The sequence below is a fragment of the Hordeum vulgare genome, chromosome 7H, assembly GCF_904849725.1.
Source record: "Hordeum vulgare subsp. vulgare chromosome 7H, MorexV3_pseudomolecules_assembly, whole genome shotgun sequence".
Taxonomy (NCBI): domain Eukaryota; kingdom Viridiplantae; phylum Streptophyta; class Magnoliopsida; order Poales; family Poaceae; genus Hordeum; species Hordeum vulgare.
In genome coordinates, this window is record NC_058524.1 from 11,130,580 (window position 1) to 11,157,271 (window position 26,692).

Sequence of the window (26,692 nt, forward strand, 5' to 3'; positions counted from 1 at the left end):
CTACCGCGGTGAGAAGTACGAGAATATGGATAAATGCCCGGTATGCACTGCATTGCGGTATAAAATCAGAAAAGATGACCCTGGTGATATTGAGGGTGAGCCACCCAGGAAGAGGGTTCCTGCCAAGGTGATGTGGTATGCTCCTATAATACCACGGTTGAAACGTCTGTTCAGAAATAAAGATCATGCGAAGTTGTTGCGATGGCACATGGAAGATCGTATGAAAGACGATAAGTTGAGGCACACCGCTGATGGTCGGCAGTGGAGAAAAATCGAGAGAGAGTTCACGAGATTTGCAGCTGACGCAAGGAACTTATGGTTAGGTCTGAGTACAGATGGCATGAATCCTTTTGGGGAGCAGAGTTGCAGTCACAGCACCTGGCCCGTTACTCTATGTATCTACAACCTTCCTCCTTGGTTGTGCATGAAGCGGAAGTTCATTATGATGCCAGTGCTTATCCAAGGTCCAAAGCAACCCGGCAACGATATTGATGTGTACCTAAGGCCATTAGTTGATGAACTTTTACAGCTGTGGGCCGAACCAGGTGTACGTGTGTGGGACAAGCACAAACAAGAGGAATTTGACCTTCGAGCGTTGCTTTTCGTAACCATCAATGATTGGCCCGCTCTTAGTAACATTTCAGGACAGTCAAACAAGGGATACAATGCATGCACGCACTGTTTGGATCAGACAGAAAGTATATATCTGGACAAATGTAGGAAGAATGTGTACCCGTACAATCGTCGTTTTCTTCCGCCCAAGCATCCCTTAAAGAAAAAAGGCAAGCATTTCAATGGAAAGACAGAACCCCGGGGGAAGCCTGTCATCCGTACTAGTGCTGAAGTATTTGATATGGTCAAAGATTTAAAAGTAATCTTTGGAAAGGGTCGTGGCAGCCAACCTGTTCCTAACGGCCCTGATAAGCGCGTACCCATGTGGAAGAAGAAATCTATATTTTGGGAGCTACCCTACTGGGAAGTCCATGAGGTCCGCTCGGCAATCGACGTGATGCACCTGACGAAGAATCTCTGCGTGAATATTCTAGGCTTCCTGGGCTTGTATGGGAAGTCAAAAGATACACCGGAAGCACGGGAGGACCAGGAACGTCATAAAGGAAGAGATGTCATGCATCCAGGGAAGTTTCAAGGGCGTGTCAGCTACGCTCTTACTAAGGAAGAGAAGGAAATCTTCTTTGAAGTCTTTTTCAGTATCAAGGTCCCGACTGGCTTCTCGTCGAATATAAAGGGAATCGTAATTATGAAAGACAAAAAATTTCAAAACCTAAAGTCTCATGACTGCCACGTGCTTATGACGCAATTGCTTCCGGTTGCATTGAGGGGAATTCTACCAAAAAATGTTCGCCTGGCAATTGTGAAGGTATGTGCATTCCTCAATGCAATTTCTCAGAAGGTAATCGATCGAGAAAGTCTATCAGGGTTACATATTGATGTGGTCCAATGTCTGGTCAGCTTTGAGTTGTTGTTCCCGCCATCCTTCTTCAATATAATGACACACCTCCTAGTTCACCTAGTCGAAGAGATTAGAATTCTCGGTCCTGTGTTTCTACACAATATGTTCCCCTTCGAGAGGTTCATGGGAGTCTTAAAGAAATATGTTCGTAACCGTGCTAGGCCAGAAGGAAGCATCTCCAAGGGCTATGGAACAGAGGAGGTCATTGAGTTTTGTGTGGACTTTCTTCCTGACCTTAAGCCGATTGGTGTTCCTGAATCTCGGTATGAGGATAGGCTAACAGGAAAAGGCACACTAGGAAGGAAAGCAAAAGTATGTATGGACGGGCATTCTTTCTCTCAAGCACACTACACAGTTCTACACAATTCCACCGTGGTAGCTCCGTATATCGTGAGACACAAGAATATTCTACGCTCCGAAAACCCGGGGAAGGCTGACTCTTGGATTAAAGGGGAACACGAGAAGACTTTCGGCAGTTGGTTGCAGACACATCTCATGAATGACGACACCGTTGGAGATGAGCTGTACTGTTTGGCCAGGCCACCATCTTCGACTATATGTACTTTCCAAGGGTATGAGATAAATGGGAATACTTTTTACACGGTTGCCCAAGATAAAAAGAGCACCAACCAAAATAGTGGTGTCCGCTTTGATGCAACAGACGAGAATGGGTACTGTTTGGAAACATATTACGGGTACATAGAGGAGATATGGGAACTTGACTATGGACCTACTTTTAAGATCCCTTTGTTTCGGTGCAAATGGGTGAAGCTGACAGGAGGCGGGGTAGTTGTAGACCAAAAGTACGGCATGACAACAGTGGATCTCAACAATCTTGCGTACATGGACGAACCATTTGTCCTAGCCAATGATGTCGCTCAGGTTTTCTATGTGAAGGACATGTCTACAAAAACGAGAAAAAGAAATCAGCAAAAGAAGATATCGTCCGATGAGCCAAAACGCCACATAGTTCTTTCAGGGAAAAGAAACATCGTGGGAGTAGATGACAAGACAGAAATGTCAGAAGATTATAATAAGTTTCATTAAATTCCGCCCTTCAAAGTGAAAACTGACCCAAGCATCCTACTGAATGATGAAGATTCTCCATGGCTACGACCCAGAAGAAAACAAAAATAATAGATAGGAATATTGGTGCAATAATGTAATAATGTATTAAACCTTTTATGTAATGCATGTATGGAATGTACTAAATTTCAAACACTTTTCATTTTCATAGTTTTGTCAAATTCTCAAATACGCAAAAAGAATTTTAATAAACCTTTGTAAGAGATGAGTTCTCGTTCGAAACCCTGATACTTCGAGAGAGATTGTCCGTTTTGTACACGAAGTGCATCCAGTTTTTGTCATGGCCCTCTCAACTTTTTAACACATGCTATGTGGGTGAAATGATGATAGCATGCCAACTTTCAACATTTTCAGAGTTCATTTGTAGTGCTTTTCAATTTCAGGGTCAACTAGCTCAAAATAAAATAAAATAAGTAAATGCACGAAGAATACCAAATGAAGTCAGAAATTGTTGAAATTTTGTGATGTGCCTTTGAATGGTGCATTTTGAACACACAAAAAGTATGGAGTTCAAATAAGTTCAAAAAAATGAAATCCTTTGTAAGAGATGAGTTCTCGTTCGAAACCCTGATAATTCGAGAGAGATTGTCCGTTTTGTACACGAAGTGCATCCAGTTTTTGTCGTAGCCCTCTCAACTTTTTAACACATGCGATGTGGGTGAAATGATGATAGCATGCCAACTTTCAACATTTTCAGAGTTCATTTGTAGTGCTTTTCAATTTCAGGGTCAACTAGCTCAAAAAAAAGTGAATGCACGAAATATACTAAATGAAGTCAGAAATTGTTGAAATTTTGTGATGTGCCTTTGAATGGTGCATTTTGAACACACAAAAAGTATGGAGTTCAAATAAGTTCAAAAAAATGAAATCCCTTTGTAAGAGATGAGTTCTCGTTCGAAACCCTGATACTTCGAGAGAGATTGTCCGTTTTGTACACGAAGTGCATCCAGTTTTTGTCGTAGCCCTCTCAACTTTTTAACACATGCTATGTGGGTGAAATGATGATAGCATGCCAACTTTCAACATTTTCAGAGTTCATTTGTAGTGCTTTTCAGTTTCAGGGTCAACTAGCTCAAAAGAAAAAAGTAAAGCCACGAAATATACCAAATGAAGTCAGAAATTGTTGAAATTTTGTGATGTGCCTTTGAATGGTGCATTTTAAACACACAAAAAGTATGGAGTTCAAATAAGTTCAAAAAACCACATTATGAAATTAAATATTATCATTGGCGATTCATCTCTATTACGAAATTAAATATATCAAAAAACCATTGCAGAACATATGACCAAATTAATACAAGTTCATCATCACATTAAAGCCAAAAAACAGTAGTGATCAAATGTTATTATTGCAAAAAATAAATACATAAATTTTTCTCATAAAACAACATACAACTATGTAAGACATTTAAATAAAACAAAAAATGCGATCAAAATCGCAACTAAGGTAACAATTGACCCAACAACATAATGATACCAAGCCTCTTTATCAATGGCATATTTTCTAATATTCCTAATCTTCAAGCGCATTTCATCCATCTTCAAGCGCATTGCATCCATCTTCAACCGCATCGCATCGATCTTCATCTTGCGATCATCGATGACATCGGCGACATGCAACTCCAGTTCCATATTCTTATCCTCAATTATTTTCAATTTTTTCTTCAAGTATTTGTTTTCTTTTTCAACCAAATTTTACTTCTCGACAAGAATTTCTATGTGGGTTGGAATTTCCGGTTCACATACCTCCTAGATTAAAAAATATATGTCAGGTTGGTCGTCATAATTGTTATAAACACTAAATAAAACAAATAATTATAAAAGATAATATATACCACATCCGAATCATAGACAGGACGAGGACCGACGGAGGCGGATACCAAAACCATCGCACTATATGATAACAAAAAATAATGAAAGTGAGTAATTTATACAAGTATGTATCTAAATCATACAAGTAACTTTTTTTTCTTTTAAAAAGAAGATAAGAACAAGAGGCTCACCACGGTGGTGCTTGCGACGAGATCGGCGCGGGGCGATCGACAATGGTGAGGACGGGCACGGGACGACACCCTACGCATGTGCAGACTCTAAGAAGTTAATTTGAGCATTTGAAATGAGCTACACTAGTAGTGACAAATGAAAGGATGAAGTAGCTAACCTTTTAAAACACTTGTGCAGTTGGTGCACGACCAAACCTAGACAAATATTAAGGAAAATGGAGCTTGGAGGTCGAGCTTGGAGAGGAGAAAGCTTAAGTAGAGTGGCTCGGGCATTTCATCGAACACGTCATGTGCATGAACTAGAGTGGCAATAGCATGGCATGGTCACACTTCAACAACCAAAAAACAGGGGAGATGGTGGGCAGGGGAGAGGGTTTATATAGGCAACACTTTAGTCTCGGCTTTTGTCTAAAACCGGGACTAATAGCCTAACCTTTAGTCCCGGTTCCTGCCACAAACCGGGACTAAAGGCCCCTGCTTCCCGCCTTCTCATCTGCCAAAAAGGGCCTTTAGTCCCGGGTCATGGCTCCACCCGGGACTAAAGGGGGTCTTTAATCCCAGATCGAGCCCCGAACTGGAACTAAAGATCCACCTATATAAGCGGGAGTTAGAAAATTTCCAACCCAAATTGCATTTCCTTCTCTCCTTCTTCCTCGTTCTCCTACCCGGCGCGACACAGCGACGAACTGGACGACGCCGTCAGGCTGCCCACCGTCCTGCTCGCCGCCGCCTGCCGTCCTCCTCGCCGCCGTCGTCCTCCTCGCCGCGCGCCGCCGCATTCCTCGCCGCGCGCCGCCGTCCTCCTCGCCACGCGCCGTTGACACCTCCGGCCGGTAAGCCCCCCGCCCCCTCCTCCCCAACACTCCGGCCAGTAGAAGAAAATAAGAAAAAGGAGAAGAAAAGAAGAAAAAGGAGAAGAAAGGAAGAAAAAGGAGAAGAAAGGAAGAAAAAGGGAAGAAAAGAAGAAAAAGATTTTTTTTGTCATTTAATTCCTATTGTTATTAGGTTTGTGCTAGATTATTAGGGTTAGTAATATGTAGAATTAGGAAAAAGGAAAATAAGAAGAGGAGGAGAAGAAAAGAAGAAAAAGGAGAATAAGAATAGGAGGAGAGGAGAAGAAGAGGAAAAATAGAAAGAAGAGGAGAAGTAGAAGAAGAGAAAAAATTAGAAGAGGAGGAGAGGAGAAGTAGAAGAAGAGAAGAGGAGAAGTAGTAGAAGAAGAGGAGAAGTAGAAGAAATTGCAGAAGTAGAAGAAGAGGAGAAATTACAGTATGACTTACACCATAAGCCTGATGACTATACACACACATTGCAGAAGGAAGCGAAAAAGAGCAGATCACGTGCAAGTGCAAGTGGGAGCAAATCAAGTTCAACTACAAGCAAGAAAAAATCAGACGTTCCTCAGCTTGGACAACAGGCCAAATAGTCGATCCCACCCCTCAAGGTGTTAACCGAGAATGTTCCCCCTCTGGTGCAGGGGCAAGATTTTGAATTAGCAAAGAAGTGGGCGGCTGAATGGGGTGTCCGGTTGAAGATGTTCTGGCTTCCCAAGACGACAGTTTACCCAAGGCTGTGGTAGCCCCTAAGCCACAGTTTGTCATGGGAGAGCCTTTGGTCAGCAAAGATGATCTCCCAACAAATATGTGTTACTTGCATACATGGTACTTAAGTGAATCAAAGAATGGGAGAACGATGATCGTGGTGAGTGTCCCACAGGAGTACTACGGCCGCCCCGAAGAAATCCATATCGACTTTGATGAACTCTTCCAGATGTACAATGGCGACACCCTCGACAAATCGCTTATGAGTTGCTATTGTCTGTAAGTTTTTCAATTCGTTGTCTACATGTAACTTGTTTAGTTATTTCAATTCATTGTCTATATATAACTTGTACTCTGTTATGCAGAATGAAGATTCTGGATTGTAAAAGTAAGAACATCCTAAATATTGGGTTTATTGACCCAGATAAAATACATATAGCGACGCTAACTGATAAACCCAAGGAGACGGAGGAAAACCTTCTAAGGTTTCTAACAGATCAAAATTTCTGTGACCACATACTGTTTCCATACAACTTCAGGTGAGGGTCTTTACTCTATTGTGTCCATTCACTTATAAGTGTAATTGATAAGTTACTGACATTCAAATTGATATATATATATATATATATATATATATATATATATATATATATATATATACATACATACATGTGCAGCTTCCATTGGATTTTGTTGGACATTCAAATTGATAAGGGAAGAGTTGATGCCTTCGATCCATTATCGAGACCCTTGGAACAGTTCCAAAGCCTGCAGGACATGCTCCAAGGGTAATTTCAATCATTCTTGTGCTCTATCGGTCTCTTTCGATGATTTTCTGATATATCAATTAATGAAAAACTTAGCAAATCATTATCCTTGTCGCGCAGGGTTTGGAAGCGGTTCAAGTGCGTGACTCCCGGTAACTTTCCTGAGAAGCTGACCTTTAGAGCGGCTCAGGTAAGTAGTAGTATGATATACTTCTATTTCCAATACATTTATGATGCTAGATTATTATTTTGATTATATATATTCTATTCTCGTAAAGTGCGACCAGCAGTCACGGGGAACGCATCTATGCGGATACTATGTTTGCGAGACCATTCGCACGTTTACCTCTGAGCACAAGGATCACAGATTCGACGTAAGCAATGAACATTCACACCTCTATTTTTACCCGTCATTCTTTGTTATCATGATTGATATTCATATTCATCTCCTCTTCTTATATAGTACACGGCCATGAGGACGAAGGTCCTACCAGAGCAACGCGCGATTGCTATTGCAGAGGAGCTTGCGACCTTTTTGAGGACGGAAGCTATAGATGACAAAGGACGATTTAGTGTAGCTAGGGGCCATTACTGATGTTCGTCCATGTAATCGAATAGACGGGCTCTAGTCCCGATAATTCAGATCTCCATATAATTGTATATATATGCTCGCTTGTAAGATAAGTTAATCTTATATATATATGCATAATTATTTCTATTTAAATTATATGAAAACTAATTTCCGAACACCAAACGAGGCATCACGTTAATCTCCAGAACACCTAAACCCTAAAACCCTAAAACCCAAAAATAATTTCATTCAAAAAACCCCCCAAAATAAGCAAAATCTGAAACTCTTTAGTCCCGGTCCGTGTAACGAGCCGGGGCTAAAGGGCCTGCCCCTCGGGCGCTACGAGGCGCCCACGTGGAGCACCTTTAGTCCCGGCTTGTAACAGGGCCGGGACTAAAGGTTAGTCCTTTAGTCCCGCCCCTTTAGTCCCGGTTGGTGAACCGGGACTAAAGCCCCTTACGGGCCGGGCTAAAGGCCCCGTCTCCACTAGTGAGAAGGCGCGGCTCGTCGACATCATGTCGCTGCTGCTCCTGCGCATGCCGGTCACCTGCAGCTACCTGCACAGAGACCTGGATAACATGCCAGGCGACCTGCTCGTCGCACTCACCGAGCTCATCCAGAAGGCCCTTGCCGCCGCCTACTACCCAATCAAGTGGCTCATGCCATGGAAGATAGTCCATAGCCACTGTGGTAACACCGGTTTAATGCAGAGCAACATAGTATATATGTACTATAATCCCCAGCAGATTAAAAAACTGCGACGACAGCCTGATAGTGTCAGCTGCCAGCGACCCGGGCTTAGATAGTTCCTATGTTAGGTTCCAATTGCAGTAATGGGTGTAGGGGGTGTGCCATCCCAGCGTATTGTGGCACGGTGGGGGTTAAAGCTATTGTTAGTTGGCTCGATCTTTCTACTCTGCTTGTATCGCATGTATCCAGACCATGTTATCTTTCAGCAATCAGTTTCTATTCCAGGGCTACCAAATTTGCTCCCAGGATGGTTTCTTCAACTAGTTACGCATCAAACTGGACTCCCCACTGGACTCCTTGCAGATCACAACAAGCAGGTTTCGGGTTTAATAGGTTCCAATGATAACACAAGATTGCAATATCTTATGCTGGAACGTCCGCGGTCTAAACAACATGGACAGAAAGACTACCGTGCATGAGACTATCGCAGCGGCGCAATGCCAAATTGTATGTTTGCAGGAGTCAAAACTGTCGGACGTGGATCATTTCACGGCCTCCTTCCTGGGTGGGCACAGGTTAAAACAATTTGCACAAAGACCCACACAAGGCACTCGTGGAGGCATCCTTCTTCTCTGGGACGAAGACAAGGTTCGATGCTCCAACATCCAAGCGGGCGAATTTTGCCTATCGGCACAGGTTCTCATAGTTTCATCACACGAGCACTTTAAAATCACGACGGTCTACGGCCCAACTGCCTCAAGTAGAAAGGAGGACTTCCACGCCGAGCTTCTCGGGCATAAACCACCATTGGGTGATCGGTGGCTAGTTTGTGGGGACTTTAACCAAATCCACAGAGCTTGCGACAAAAACAAACCAACTTTCAACAGGCTAAGAATCAAGAAATTTCGGGAGGCACTCGCGAGGGGGGAACTAAGCGAAATCCATCTCCAAAATCGACGTTTCACTTGGAGTAATGAACAGGAAACCCCCACCCTTAGCAAGCTTGATTCATTCTTTTGCAACTCGGAATGGGATATCTCCTTCCAGGGTCACATTCTTCATGCGCTATCTTCATCTCTTTCGGACCATTGCCCGCTGCTCCTATTCCAAGCGCATGGACCAAAACGCCCTAAGACCTTCCGATTCGAAAACTTCTGGATTTTGATGCCCAACTTTAAGCGAGTCGTTCAGGAGGCTTGGGGGACGGAAACTGGTCACAGTGAGCCATACCACATGCTGTTCCACAAATTGCAAAAAACAACCTCCATGCTTCAAGGATGGAGCAAACAACTTTTCTCCAACACAAAAATTGAACTTCACGCGGCCCTACACGTCATTCTTCATCTCGATATGGCCCAACACTCGCGACTACTCTCTCAACAAGAATCGGACTTGAGGGCTAGATTGAAGAGAAGAGTCATTAGCCTTGCCGTTCTTGAAAGGACGAGAAAAAAGCAATGTGCGAGAGTCAAGGATCTCAAAGCCGGAGATGCCAATACCAAATACTTTCACACGAGGGTCAATGCGAGGAGGAGGAAGAATTACATTCATAGGCTCAAAGTTGGACCTGGTTGGGTAACCTCCCATGCGGAAAAAGAAAAGGTGGCACACGAGCACTTCTCTGCTATCCTTCAGAATGGGGTCCCTCGGTCCCGGGACCTTAATTGGGAAGGCCTACAATTCAATCAGTGCGATTTAACCAGTCTCGGCGACGCCTTTACGGAGAACGAGGTCCTCTCTGCCATCTCGCAAATGCCGGGCGACAAGGCACCATGTCCGGACGGTTTTACAGGAGCTTTCTTAAGTCTTGTTGGTCGATCATCAAAGTGGACATGATGAAGGCGATCAATGCCTTCTCGAATCTACAAACCACACACCTGCACTGGTTAAACTCGGCAAACATTGTGCTTTTACCCAAGAAAGACGGCGCAGAAGATATTTCAGATTTTCGTCCAATAAGCCTCATACATGCTTTCACAAAGATTCTGTCCAAAATCTTGGCATCTCGACTGGCCCCCTTCATGAATGAATTAATCTCCAACTCTCAAAGTGCTTTCATCAAATCCAGAAGCATCCATGATAATTTCATGTTTGTACGGGGCTTTGTCCGCCGTCTACATAGGAACAAGACCCCTTCATTGCTGCTTAAGTTGGACATTATGAAGGCCTTTGACTCCATCCGCTGGGACTATATGCTAGACTTGCTACAACGCCGCGAGTTCCCTCCCAGATTTAGAAACTGGATTACTGCCATTTGGGCTTCCTCATCTTCAAGGGTCCTTATCAATGGCATCCCGGGCGAGCCAATAAAACTTGGAAGAGGGCTTCGACAGGGTGACTTCCTGTCTCCGTTGCTGTTCATCATCGCTATTGATCCTTTACAACAGCTTCTTGATAAGGCCACTGATCTTGGCCTTCTCCACCGTCTTCGGGGTCGGGCTTCCACTATGCGTACCTCTCTCTACGCCGACGACGCTGCTATCTTTATGGCTCCTATCAAAGAGGACATCCAGAATCTTGCAACAATTCTTACTAACTTTGGGGAGGTCTCAGGCCTCAAGGCTAACCCTAACAAGAGTATTGTCGCACCCATTCACTGTGCGAACGTTGACCTTGAGGACATTCTTCAAAGCTTCCCTGCCACTAGAGATGCTTTCCCTTTGCGTTATCTTGGCCTACCTCTGTCCACACACAAACTCAAGAAATCTGATTGTCAATTTCTGGTGGACAAGGTGGCTAGAAAACTTCCCCCATGGCAAGGATGGAACATTAACATCGCGGGGAGAACCACCCTGGTCAAATCCGTCCTTTCCTATCTAGCCATATACTTCATCACCGCACTCAACATTCCGGCTGGGACCTCCGCAGAAATAACGAAGATTCAAAGGGCCTTCCTATGGGCAGGCACCAACTCGGTCTCTGGAGGTCAATGTAAGGTCAACTGGAAGCTGGTTTGCAGACCATTACATCTTGGCGGATTGGGGATCCTCGATCTAGACAAGTTCTCCAAAGCCCTCAGACTACGATGGTTATGGTTTCAGTGGGCTCATCCAGCAAGGGCGTGGGTCGGGTTTGACATTCCGTGCGGAGATGACGACATGGACTTGTTCTACTCTGGCACAATGGTGATCATAGGGGATGGCAAGAAAGCGAGTTTCTGGTTCGCTCCTTGGTTACAAGGGCAAAAACCAAAGGATTTGGCTCCGGACGTCTTCGCCCTTTCCAAGCGCAAGGCGGCAAGTGTGGCTCATGCGCTCACGAACGATGCTTGGATTAGTCGCATTGACATGCAGAGAGGGTTCTCATTGGAGACCATACAACAATTCATTAATCTATGGACCAAGATTCAGGAGGTTCATTTGGAGGGCGGCACGGAGGACGCCATTCGATGGAAATTCACGGGAGACGGTCGCTACACTGCTGCCACGGCTTACCAGATGCAATTTGCAGGGGCGATCAAATCCGACATGCCCAGGAGGGTATGGAAGGTTTGGGCGCCGCCAAAAACTAAACTATTCTCATGGCTAATTATACAAGACAGAGTGTGGACAGTCGATAGACTAACCCGTAGGGGCTGGCCAAATTGTGGCCTTTGTCAACTATGCAAGGCTGTTCCTAAAACTGCTTCACATCTCTTTTTCAAATGCCGCTACTCAGTCAGGATTTGGAATTCCATCTGCGGATGGCTTGGATTTCAATCGTAGACCAATGTTTGGGCTGATCTTCCGTCTGTGAACAACTGCTGGGATGCTCATGGTCACATCGGCATGCATAAAAAGGCTTTCAAATCCATGATGATGCTTGTCTGTTGGGCGATCTGGAACGAGAGGAATGCTAGGATTTTTCAGAACAAGGCATATTTACCTTTCCATGTAGTGGCTTTGGGGAGTATTATCCCACGAGAATAATAATTTCTGTCTTTTAGCTTGGCCTGTGTGGCCATGTAATCGCTATTCTATGCTACTTTCTTCTTGATTAATGCAAGAGGCAAATCTTTTGCTTCCGTTTCAAAAAAAAAACTTGTTTCAAAATGTCAAGGGAAACATTTCAGAGCTCAAATATCATATGGGAATTCATAAAACTAAAAAATAATATTTTCTAAATTATGAACTACTTTTTGTAAACACAATCTTTCTTTAAATATTTTTTGAAATTAACTTATTATTACAAAAGTCAAACAGTTTTTTTATTTGCAAACTAATTTCGAAAACATGGAATATTTTTAAAATTTATGGAAAAAAAATTAAAACTATAGTATTTTAAGAATATGTAAACAAATTTGGAAATTTTGAACTAATTGGCAAGAACGGGGACAAATTTGAAGTTCCAGAACATTTTATAATTGTGAACAAAATTTCAAAATAGGATCTTTTTTGAAATTTCCATAATATTTTAATTTATGAACAATATTTAAACAATTGGATTTTTTCGAATTTCCAAATAAATGTTTAAATATGGGAACTTTACTCAAAACAAATAGTTTTTCGTTTGTGTACATAATTTAAAAATGTGAACATTTTTTGATTTACTGAACATTTTTTGAATTGAAGCGATCAAATTTTGTAATTTATGAACATAATTTGAAAATAGTAACATTTTTGTAAAACTGGACAAAACGTTAGAATCCCGAACATTTTTTCAAAAACAGAAATAATTTTTGAAAATCCCAAACATTTTTTGATATTATGAATAGTTTTTGAAAAATGACAATTATTTAAATTTAGATCATTTTTTAAAAGTAAGAACATTTTCGAATTTTAAGAATAATTTTCAAACATGAACTTAGTTTCAAAATAGATAAAATAACTTAAAATGAAAAAAAAGAAACATAAAATGAATAAAACAAAAGAAAAAAGAATAAAAAGACAGAAACAAAAAATGAAAAAGCGAGGAAAACTGATAGAAAACCGGTTCAAGCAACCTTCTATAAGGTTTCCAAAACCGGCTAGCTTGGCGAAACTGGGCCGGCCGATCACATCGGTGCTAGATCGCTCGCCATGTACGAAGCGCCGACAATTTGAAGCAGAGAGCGGCAAATAAGAAATTCCGGAATTTGGGGACATTAAGCGCCAATAGGAACTGCCAATAGGCCCCTCGCTGACTCGGTTAATTTGGATGTTGCCCCGCCCCAATTAATTAGGCCATTTCTTTCTTTTCTCCTCTCGCGGGATGGTAGAACCATACAAGGCAGAACCCTTGTGGTACACATCGATGGCTCTTGTTGCCCACGGCGCGCGTGGTAGCTGGCTGTACCCGTCCGGCTATCCCTTGACTCTTACCCCTAAGCCTCCCCTGCAAGGCTCGAATGCTCCATCGAGATCCCTTCACGCCCTCGTAGACTAGTCATGTGTCGATGGTCTGGACTAGCGAGGTGTGGTCGGCGTCCGACGAGGTGAGACACGAGGATTAAGTTTACTAATTATTATTTTGTTTTTGTGTCGTGTAGAACTTGATGCCCCATGCCTTCACGGACAGTTGATGGTGATGACGTCATTCCGATTGACCGATGTTCATGCTATGAAATGAAGTTTTTGTTTTTCTCAAGTACTTATGCAGGTTTGTCGTTGTAGGCCTCTAAGGGAATCTCTAACGACGGTCCGCAAATTTTCTCCCGCATCCGTCTGTGCCGTCATCCACAGTATGCTCATACATTTCAATTCGCATTTGAATTAATCAGACAAAATTCAAGCAAACCAGCTGATCTTCATCAAAGTTCAGATAGAAAATATCACAAATCATTCATAGATATTATGTAAATTAAATCTAGAAGAACAATGTCTCAAATTCGACTAGATTAACGAGATGTCCAATAAGTTTTTCATAAACAGATCATGCCCTCCCACACATATCCCCCTTCAGCTTCATGCAACAGTGTGTGTACGTAATGACCGTCCCTATGTCTTGTGATACATCACGACAGCGCACAACAACTCATCCTCCATAGTCGAGTAACCCGCCAGCCTTCACACTCTAGAAAACAACACATCGTTTAAAATAAGCCCAATGACATTTGACGGAACACATGCTGAGCATATCCTCCATGAAGGTCGTCTACAGTGGGCAAAGTGTATTTGTGTACAAACGGCTTCAGGATGGACAACGCCATCGTAGAGGCGAGCGACCGTGTCAGTGTTGGTTGTGGACATCCAACAATGGTTCTGTAGGCACCAGAGACGTACAATGGCGGAGGTAGAGGGTTCGGACACAAAGCAAGGGCAAGAAGGGATAGCGTGGAAGGAAATGGGACCGGGAGGGGAATTGTATAGGACGGAGGTGTCGGGGTCCTACGTGTCCGCTGTCCTCACTCCTGCAAAGCCCCCCCTCCCTCAATGTGTCTCAAATTTACGGGAGAAAGTACGCGTGAACCGCATGATGGACCCATATAGACCTGCCTAGGATGTCTTCCGCGGTCCGAATGACGCGATCCAGACGGATGCACGCGGTTTGCAGGTCGCCGTAGGAGATGTCCTAAGTGAGTTTGTACAGTTGGTTCTATTTTGGCATTCTACTCTTATGGACTTTGGACTGGTAGAGACCAAAAAAGTAGATTTATGCGATTGTGTAGTGCCTGGTCCAATTTTGGGCTTCTTTTACCGGTAAATTGGTGCCTCTGCCTTGGTTCTTTTGCTTGGTAAAAGACTAAAAATGCTATCATAAGGTACCAAAATAGTATGTTTTACGAAACCGTATAAATGTTTTGTATCGTACATATTAACCATTATTATATTGAAACTATAGCTATCAAATTACTGATTTTCTCAATCAATAACTCCTGCACCACAAAAACCTTGTGTTTCCTACCCTAGGCGCCGTCAGGAGCCAGGTGACTGGTGAGGGGATTTTCTTCCACCGGATCTCAACCGGCCAGGGCGTTGGCCCCTCTCCATTCGGCTGCTGCTCCGGCAACATGAGGGAGGGGGGACCCGTTCCTCCGGTCTGTAGTAAGGGTTTGGATCTATAGGTCGTGGTGCGTCATTGTGGTGGCGGGAGCGGTGTCCGGACGAATAAATCTGCCTCAACTTCACTCCCATACAAGCGGTGTCCTTCATGGCGGCGCCTCGGGGTTGATGGCATCATATGTTTGTCGATCATTTAGATCGACGGCATTAGAGTTCGTGGGTGGTGTCGGCGAGGCAGCGATGATGACTCCATCAGGTGTGTCTCCCCTTCTGCTCTGTTCCCATTGTTGCGGCGTTGTCTTTGACGTCATAGTGGAGCAGGGAGATTTTGTCGTTCAGGAGTACGCGGAGACGGTTGTCTATGCAAGTGACAGCTGGAAGACGGTGCAGCTGGAAGATGGTGCATCTTGTGCTGGGTTTGTGGTCGGTGGATGGCACTTCTGGTTTCCTCCTCCGACGTTGTCGTCATGCAGGGGTGTCGGATCTGTAGTTTGATGGCGTGTCCAGGGACATGTTGTCCGAGTCTGATTCTTTCGACGACAATGGTTTTTCTTGTGGCAAACTATTTTAAAGGTCCGTAAAGTTGCAGATCAGCGATTAAGCCGTGTCGAGCTCGGGTAAAGAGATGATGTGTATTCTTTTCTTTTGGTGGTCGCTTTGATTGTGTTGAAGGAGAAGGACATGCGATGGTATTTTGCATAAGATTTTTTTTATTTTTTTCAGTCTTGTAAGGTTGATATTTATGTGCCTTCTAACTTGATCTTATTTTATAAATGAAACACACATTACCATGTAAAAAAGAAGCTATCGGATTACCGTATTTTCCGTGTCATTTTTTCTAAAACCATATTAACCGAATGCCTAGGGCCAGCGACAGCCCGTTTGTTTCGGATGGTTTTCATACGAGTTTTCAATTGGTCCTTCTTCCTTTTCTTTGGGGGTTCTTTTTTCGGTCCGGCAATAAGTGTCTGGTCTAATCGGAATGCAAAAAACGAGCAAGCCTTTTCCTGCTTGCCCGCCTTTCTTATTCAATGAACTCAACCTTACTTAGTGATTAATTAAACAAGTACAGAAATTTGGTCCGACCGATGCAATCTGAAGGAGCTTGGTTCCTTCGCCTTTGCTGTCGCCCGCGACTCTATCCCGTTTAGCACGTACACGGTTGATGGGAGAGCACGTTTTCAAGCCTTTTCGAATTCTGTATGGGAAAGGGACGATTAGATTTTTGAGAGTGACAACACGACTGCTCACTGTTGTTCAACTACTTCTTCTATGTTTGTATTGTCTTCATCGTCACCATAGCTTCACCAACTGACGCCGTCTGTTTCAGATCTATGCATGGGTTCAACGGTGACAACTACAGTTTCATGGCCATGGTCCTTAGTGCTACGTGAACAAAGATTTTTCGATTGTGATCGACAAGGTCAAGTCGGCTCTAGTCATGGAGCGACAACAATAATGCGTCGATGGCCGTTCTGACGGAAGTAATGCTTATTGGATGCTCTAGGAATTTTAATGTAATTTTTATTATGTTTACTAGTAAAAGGCCCCTGCGTAGCAACGGAAAAAAAAGAATACCAGAACTCTTAATTTACAAAAGGTGGTCTATAATTTGAGTATTTGTAGCTACGACCCAAACAAGGATGATTTTAGCCTAAAAAACACAGTTCAAGATTCCACATGTCTCCTATTTAAATACAGCTTGCATATATAGATTTAATAAGTACAAAAAAGATCAAATTATCTTTAATTTCGTCTCTAATCCTGATTTGTCTAAGATGTTCATTCACAATCCAAATCAGTACTGGTATGAAAGAAAGACGGGTAATGCATTATTCATTAAGATTGCATCGTAGATAATATATTTAAAATTGTTAACAGGTAAAATAACATCATATTTAAATTTTACATATTTTTATATTCAAAATCCATACATAATATATTAAATTTAGAGTTACGGTTTAAAAAATATGAGTATTTAAAAATATATTTAATATATACTACGTGTTTAATGTCAGAAACATTAAAAGTTTTTTCATAAAATAACGTGACGGATTAAGAATACCTTTTCTTCAGTATTTATTATTAGTATAGGTATAGAAGATGTTTTGTACTACGATGGACTTTATAATAGATCTTTTGCTTTGCAAAAGGAAAAAAAGACGGTTAACATAAAAAAACTCATTTTTTGAACACAGTACAGACGTAAGCGTTCATATACACGAGCATACATTCATTCCTATGAACGCATATACGCACACTCTACCCCTATGAACACCTTTGAGAGACTGAGTCGGCATATCATCTTAAGATTTACAAAGTCACCGAAGGCATCTCGTCGTCGATAGAAACGTCTCCTCCCACTGAAACCTATTGTATAGCAGCTGTTTGTTGCGATTTGATTACGATCACATCACACTTAATACCAATTCGGTCGCACATCACATACTCATACCTAGCCAGCACGCAATACAACTATATATGTCGTCCCGGCAGTTCCCCGCGGCTTCTCCTCCTCTTCCTCCTCCCAGCACGGCGGGGCTGCAGAAGCTGATCATGCGGCCGGAGAAGGCGCGTCTCGTCGATCATGTCGCTGCTGCTCTTGCGCATGCCGGTCACCAGCAGCTACCTGCACAGAGACCTGGATAACATGCCAGGCGACCTGCTCGTCGCACTCACCCAGCTCATCCAGAAGGCCCTCGCCGCCGCCTACTACCCAGTCAAGTGGTTCGGCGCCATCGTCGAGTTCCTCCTCAACTTCGTCGCGGTCAACGGCGGCCTGCTTGGGGTCATATGGAGCATCATGAGATGTACGTACCTAGTACCTACACGCAATTATTTGGCGTACGTTACATATATATGACCATCTTGATCCTGAGTCATGATCAACATGAATCATGCTTCGATGATCTTAATTCATCTTGATCCCGAGTCATGATCAACATGCATCATGCATCATGCATCGATGATCTTAATTCATCATGCATCATGCATCTTGAGACGAGTGGCGATGCCAGGATCAAATCCTTGTGATGTCAAGCTTTACTAATGAACTTTTTTTAGATCATAAACAAAAACAAAAAATAACATACTCTACTATAAACAAACATATCTGTGGTAGCAGTGTTTTGCGATCATGCATACATTGATATGTTGTGAGCACCAATAGGAGTTTGTTCTTCCCCCATTTTTAGGTGATTGTTGTGAGGAATTTGCAACATTTGACTTGGACAGACACTTTTCTTACAAATTTATCCATTTATCAAACCAAAGACCTGGCAAAATAAATGTATTGCTAATAAAAACAAAATATGCAATTCTTATTCTTAATAAAAACAATCTCTTGCTTCCTGAATCCTAATATTGCTAGTGAGAGAAAAAAATGGAAGATAAAGAAGAGTAATGCAACATTGGCAGATAAATAAATCTTTATCTAACCTAATAATAATAAAGCACATATTGCTTTCGCCGGGTTCACCGTCGCGTACATTTTGTAAAAAAGTCCACGTGTGTTTTGGTAATTAGACCCGCACTCCATAAGTATCTGGCCTGCACATGCACGGCTCCTCTTTTTTCGTTAGCTTCATCCGTTGTCCACGGTAATCCAGACTCCAACTCGAGATCCCTCTCCTCCTTCTCTAGCCTCTCTACAATACCTGCCCAGAGGAGGCGGAGAAGCCGCAGATGGAGTCGTCGGATGAGGAGGCAAAAGCTGAGGCCGATCTCACTTGCAGTTCGAATCGAATCTAAAGAAATTAAAGAACTTGAGATCCTACAACTAATTTGGCGTAATTGTCTATATATACAAGCCGCGACCTGTATCATATCCTGATGTGCGTGTAGACATAATATCGTAATAACTTCAAATACTATTAGATTGGTAAAATAAAACACGAGGCTTCCTTCGATACACCCTCGTATTTTTTCTTGAATAATCTAGTTTTGTCTAGTACTTCTTTTGTTAGACTATAAAGAAATCCCGATGCGTGTAGGGTCGGGCCTCCGTCCTGGCTTGGCCGTTTTTGCATTTTGGGTCAAATTTTCACTTTACGTTTAATTTAAAAATATAACTTATACCAAAAAAACTAGTACCAGAGAAAACCGCTTTCTAATAAATATCTAATAATGTTATTTTTGTGACATACAACTTATGTTTTGCTAGTTAAATCTGTGGTGAAAATTTGAGAGAAAAAACAAGGAGGAAATAAACCAGAATGGAGGAAGTAATTTCGTATGTGACACTCGAGTGATGATACTCACAACACAGAGATGACTGGTTGCTATCAACACTGGCTAGGTTCACTGTGACATGAGATTAGTTCAATTAGTAGGTGACAAGACGTGTCCGGGAAAAGTACATGATTTTGTATCACACAATGCAACGCACTCATGACCTATATCATGTGGGCAGTATCTCCCTAACAAGTTTTCTTTATGGGTATCTTTTGTGTTTTTAGGGTTATTATAGTAACTTGACATGATTATTCATCCAGGGAGCGCAAAGTACGGGGGCAAAGCACATGTTTTCGCATCACACAATGCATCATACTCATAAGTGTATTTCCTCCCTGATAAGTTTCTTTAGGAAAACCACATTCATAATCTATATCTCCCTGACATGTTTTTTTATGTGTATCTTTTGTGTTTTAGGGTTGTTACACTAACTTGACATGATAATTTATACACGGAGAGGCCAAGCACGGAGGTAAAGCACATGTTTTCGTTGGTAACTGACAGATCGATGCGTGTAGGGCTCAACCTCTGTCCGGATTTATTTGCCGTCTTCGCATTATGGGTAAAAATTTGACATTTAATTTAATTGAAAATTATATGTTATATACCACAAAACTAGTACCACTAAAAACCTCTTTTGAATACAAACCTAACAATATACTTTTTGTGACATACAACTTATGTTTTGCTAGTTAAATCTATTACCAAAACTTGAAACAAAATAAAAAGAGGAAATAAACCTAGATAGAGGAGATAATTTAGTATTAGACTCTCGAGTGTTGATTCTCACAACACAAATATGACTGGTTGCTATCAACACTGGCTAGGTTCAATGGGACAGGACATGAGTTTAATTAGTAGGAGATACGACGTGTCGGGGAACAGAATGCAACACACTCATAACCTATATTCATGTGTGTATTTTCTCCCGATAAGTTTTATTTATGGGTATCTTTTGTGTGTTTAGGGTTCTTACTCAAATTTGATGTAATTGTTCGTATATACAAGTCGTTGTCCATATCAAATACCGATTTGTGTGTAGACATGTTATCATAATAACTTTCGCTACCAGTAGATTTGTAAAATAAAACATGATGCTTCCTTCACCGCACCCTCTTAATTTCTCTTGAAAATGCTAGTTTTTCTAATACTTCCTCGGTTAGATTGCAAGGAAATCCCTAGGTGCCATGTGTTGATAACTGACAGATCGATGCGTGTAGGGATTAACCTCCCTCTGGTTTTTTAGTCGTCTTCACATATTGTGTCAAATTTTGTATTTAGATTTAATCAAAAGATAATTTGTAGACCACAAAACTAGTACCAATAAAACCAATTTTGAATACAAATCTAGTAATATAATTTTCATGACATACAACTTATGTTTTGCTAGTTAAATCTAGTGTCAAAATTTCAGAAAAGAAATATGGCGAGGAAGTAAACTTGGATGGAGGAAGTAATTTCGTATGATACTCTTGGTGCTAATATTGATAACACAGACACGTTTGATTCTTATCAGGACGGACTAGCTAGGTGTATTGTAACAGGACATGAGTTCAATAAGTAGGTTACAAGACATGTCCTCGCAAAACACATGTTGTTGCATCACACACATGACCTATATTCATGTGTGCATTTCCTCCCTAATAAGTTTACATTATGGGTATATATTTTGTGTTTTCTAGGGTTCTTACACAAATTTGGTGTAATTGTTCATACATACAAGTCACTGTCCATATTAAATCCCGACGTGCGTGTAGACATACTATCATAATAATTTCTATTAGCATTAGATTTATAAAATAATATATGAGGTTTCTTTGCCTACACCCTCTTAATTTCTCTTGAAAACTCTAGTTTTGTCTAATACTTCCTCAGTCACAACAATGAAATCCCTAGGTGCCACATGCTGATGATTGGCAGATCGATGTTTTTAGGGCTTAACCTCGGTTTGGGTTTATTTTCCTTCTTCGCATATGGGTCAAATTTTTACGTAATATTTAACGAAAAATATATTACATGCCACAAAACTAGTGCCATTAAAACATCTTACGAATACAAATATAATAATATAATTTTTGTGACATACAATTTATGTTTTACTTGCTAAATCTGTGCTCAAAATTTGAAATAAAATACAAGGAGGAAATAAACCTAGAGGAGGAAATAATTTTGTATGAGGCTCTTGAGTGTTGATACTCACAACACATACATGATTGGTTGCTATCAACACGGGGTAGGTTGATTGTCACAGGACACAAGTTCAATTAATAGGTGACAAGACGGGCAAACCAATTGTTTTTTGCATCACAGAATGCAATTCACACATAACCTTTATTATTGTGTGCATTTTCTCCCCCATAAGTTTTCTTTATGGGTGTCTATTGTGTTTTTAGGGTTCTTACACTAATTTTGAATAATTGTTCATATATACAAGTCGCTCTCCATATCAAATGTTGATATGCGCCGTATACATGATATCCTAATAACTTTGACTACCATTAGATTGGTGAAATAAAATATGAGGCTTTCTTCGGCACACGCTCTAAATTTCTCTTGAAAATGCTAGTTTTGTTTAATATTCCCTCAGTTAGGCTCAACAGAAATCCCTATCTGGTTAGGCGCCATGTGCTGATGATCGGCAGATTGATTCGTGTAGGGCTCACCTTCCTCCTTGTTTATTAGCCGTCTTGGCATATTGGGTCCAGTTTTGACTTTAGATTGAACAAAAAAATAGTATAAGTTATATACGAGAAAACTAGTACCATTAAAAACTTAGTTTGAATCCAGCACAAAAAAAAGTTATTTTGAATACAAATCTAATAATATATTTTTTGTTACATACATACAACTTACTTTTGCTAGTTATAAATCTGCCGTCGGAATGTGAGAAAAAGAATACAAGAATGAAATAAACCTGAATGGAGGAAGTAAGCTCGACCCTCGGTCCTGGCATAAAAACATTTTTATATCAAGGAACGAAGGGAAATGTTTTTAATATTATGGAACGGAGAGTACTTAACACGGGCAACAAGTCATGCGTTCAATTAGTAGGTGACAAGACGTGTCCGATACTCCTTTTTGGCACTGACTTGGACCAGACACAAACGTTGATCACGATGAGAGAAATCCTTTTTGTCGAAAATTTACCTCAGGTTGTCCTTTGGTATAGTACAACTAAAATGACACTCTCTCGGTTCTGTCCATATAAATTTTAAAGGACACAACGCTATAGGGACGGCGCATCGCATGTCTTGCCAAGGAGTGAAATCTGGAGATTTTCCCAAGGATAAACACTACTGAAAAATGAGGAGCATGCGGTGGAATCCTGAAGATTGCACATATTCTGCTGAAGTTTTTGGCGTAATATATATTAAGGCCCCTTTTGATTCATAGGATAGGAATTTAATAATAATAAAATAGAAAGTAAGAAAATATATATTTTTAGAACAATTACAACAATAGACTTATAGCTCACTTACATGATAATTTTGTCTATGTGAAGGAAAGAAACATGACAATATTATATAACGAGCGGCTGGCTATACTGCTATCAACCATGCTCTTATAGTGAAAAATACGTCATTTGATGCATATGATATGATTCTTTTTCATTGAGTCTAAACTAGTGTTTTTACTTTAAAATGTGAAGGATTGAATCCTACACAAATAGGAATAGGAATCCATTCCTATAAATCAAAAAGCTCCAAAGAAATTATTTGTACAATCAAATATGCTCGCATACACGCATATACAGTCACACACGACGAGAACATCTACTCCTAATGTTCCACCTAATTATTATCGGTGCAAGGTCTGATATAAATCCAAAAAATACATGCACCAGTGTAAAGCCTAAAACTTGAACCCTGATGGGCTGGTTCCAGCATAAAAGCCTAACCATATCTGCTACACTCATTCCGCTCCTATAAAATTCGTATCCTTTTAAATCCCCTACAAAATTCATGTAACAAAAGGAGGCTTAATGCAAATACAGGTAATCTTGTGATTCGGCTGAATCGGGACGCACCCAACTTCCGAACGGTCATGGCGCTGGTCGACGATAGAACTGAGCTGAAGCGGAGCCCCGGGGCGGCCGTCAGCGACATGCGGCGGCTCTGGACGAAGAACGGCAAGTGCACTGAGGCCGCGCTGCTGCCCGTCACCTTTGAGGTCACCGTCATGGCGGCCAAGATCGCCTATGAGAACGCCGCGTACATTGAGAACGTCGTCGCCAACGTGTGGAAGGTACGCATGCACCTTTTTTTTGAAACACACGCACCTAGGTAGGATGATAATATTTGTATCTCGTCCTTGTAACATTATAATCAGCTTTGTATGCATGAATTTGCAGTTCAATTTCGTGGGGTACTACAGCTGCTGGAACAGTAAGCCACAAGCAAGCAAGAGATCGCGGTCATTCATGCCACCAGATAACAGATAATCCAGTTGGATGGATCAACTATCTTTTTATCAACTATTAAAAAGGATAGCTGTAAAAAAACTAATGAAAAAGATAAGAGTTTGTCTAGATGTACGTCCTAGTTATTATACACTTCTAAGTGACTCAACAAATATAAGAAGAAAGAAAACAAAAAATTCTCACACCAATCTCCGCATAATACGATGCTAGTGTCATAGATGACTTCATTTATTAACTGACAGAGTCATTTTTTATCAGAAAGCGTTATGTTATAGTTATTACATAGTATGTTACAACTCTAAACACCTCTCTTTGTATTAATTAAATGACACATAAGCAAAAAATTTCTTAAAATCCGTAATATTACTAGCTAAGTTACTCCTATTATGAGTTTATTACCAGGCTAAGGCTGGCCATAGTAGGAGTAACTAAGGCTGCCCGTAATGAAAGTATCATAGTTAGTATCATGCATGTCAACTAAGCAATTTTGATGAGGTGTCATGGAATTAAATGAAAAAAGAGGGTTGAGTATCATATTATGATACTGTATCATATTAAATGATGCGCTACTATGTGTCTTGCATGGTAATAAATGAACTACCTATGATACTAACATATGATACTATGCATTACGGATGTGGTATCATATACTAGTATCATATGCATGATACTAGTATATGATACTATCCATTACAACCAGCCTAAGGTAGTATCATGTACTTGGGACTAGCAAACATGCTGATGTGGCAGACAATTAAAGAAGAAAGAGAGGTTAGAGTAACATACTCCCTCCGTCACGGTTTAGAAGGCGTGCATGCAAATTCTCTAGGACCTAGGTGGTTATTGATTGGGTGTGAAATGAGTTAAAAAATAGCATTCACACTATGCATACATATAGAAGTGTAGTACAATGGAGTACTAGTTAGCTGCTAGGAGTAAATGCAACGTGCCTTAATCTTTGTCTATTTTGGAAACGCACGCAAGTCTAACTGTGCCTTCTAAACCGTGACGGAGGGAGTAGGTAGATATCGTAACATGTTAAATGCTATGCTATTATGTGTCATGCATGTCAATAAATAAGGTCATATATGATACTACTTTATGATACTATACACTATGAAGATAGTATCATACAATAGTATCATATGCATGATACTAATATACGATACTCCTCACGACTTAGATGCTGCGCATTATTATGACAATATAAATAAATGTAAGTGTAAATCCATGTAGAGTTCCTCAAGGTGAACGCGACACAGGCGTTTGTGATGACAGACCGCGGCAAGGATGCAGACATGGTCATGGTGGCTTTTCGCGGCACGCAGATGTTCAGCACACAGGACTGGTCGACGGACGTGAACCTGTCATGGTTGCGCCTGGGCGGGATGGGCAACGTCCACGCCGGCTTCCTCAAGGCACTCGGCCTCCAGGAGGAGGACGGCGAGGACGCCGCACGCGCCTTCCCGAGGGACGCCCCCGCCGCCGTCACCCCCGGGAAGGTCGTGGCCTACTACGAGCTCCGGAAGGTGCTCCGAGAGCTGCTCCAGGAGCACCCGAGGGCCCGCGTCGTCATCACGGGCCACAGCCTTGGGGGTGCGCTCGCCGTCCTCTTCCCGGCCGTGCTGGCGCTGCACGGCGAGCGGGACATCCTCGGCAGGCTCGGGGCCGTGCACACCTACGGGCAGCCGCGCGTCGGGGACGACGCGTTCGTCGGCTTCTTCCGAGCCAAGGTGGCGGCGGACTACACGCGCGTGGTGTACAGGTACGACATGGTGCCGCGGGTGCCGTTCGACGCGCCGCCGGTGGCACGCTTCAGCCACGGCGGGACATGCGTGTACTACGACGGGTGGAACGTCGGGCGGGTGCTCGGCGGCGGGGAGGAGGTGCCGAACCCGAATTACGTCAACCCGCGGCATGCACTGTCGGTGTATGGCGGCGCGATGGGCGACCTGCTGAAGGCCATGTTGCTGTGGGTGAAGACCGGGGGCGAGTACCGCGAGGGCGCCGTGTCCATGCTCTACCGCGCCGCCGTCGGGATGCTCGTCCCCGGCATAGCGTCACACAGCCCACGCGACTACGTCAACGCCATTCGTCTCGGCCGCATCGGCACCGCAGCCGGTTAAGACTTAAAAGTGCATATTTGTGTGCAACTGGTGCATCTATCAGAGCGGTCGGCCTTCCCAACCCCCAAACATCGACCAGAAAATGAGGTGCCTTAATAAATTGTTGTGATTCCTTACATTTATGGATCATTAAGAGCAAGTACAGGAGAGCTGAGTCAGATGACTATAAGAAAAAAACTAATATATTTTGTTTAGTTAGAGAAAAGAGAAGAGGAGAGAGAAGGTAAGCGGGCTCTTAGCTAAGAGCCAGCTCTAGCACGTGCTGCTAGGCATTTTGTGAGTATAAAATGTGGGTTATATAATAAAGAAGCAGTACACTTTTGTAATGAACTACTCCCTCCGTCACGGTTTAGAAGGTGTGCTTGGAAATTCTCTGAAACCTAGGTGCTTATTGATTGGTTGTGAGATGGGCTAAAAAAATAGAATTCATACTGTGCATGTTGATACGTCTCAAACGTATCTATAATTTTTGATGGTTTCATGCTGTTATCTTGTCATTCTTGGATGTTTTATGTATCTTTTATATCTTTTTTGAGACTAACTTATTAATTCAGTGACAAGTGTCAGTTCCTGTTTTTTCTATGTTTTTTTCTCTTTTCAAATCTGATTTTGGAATGGAGTCCAAACGAAATAAAATTCCCGAAATAAAATTTTCCCGAACGGAAGAAGATCAGCTGGCTTGTAGCCAAGCGAGGAGGGCTACAGGGAGCCCACAAGCCCCCCATCCGCCACCAGGGGGCGGTGGTGGGCAAGCTTGTGGCATCCCTGGCGCCCCTGACCTAGCTCCTTCGCCTATATATTCCCTAAAATACAACAAAAAATTAAGGTATCCATGAAAATACTTTTCCGCCGCCGCAAGCTTCCGTTTCCGCGAGATGTCATCTG

General features: G+C 42.1%; 1 pseudogene; it reads left to right on the forward strand.

Moving 5' to 3' along the window:
- Positions 1-17,476: 17,476 nt before the first annotated feature.
- On the forward strand, positions 17,477-26,237 carry LOC123410197 (annotated as a pseudogene).
- The last annotated feature ends 455 nt before the right edge of the window (positions 26,238-26,692 follow it).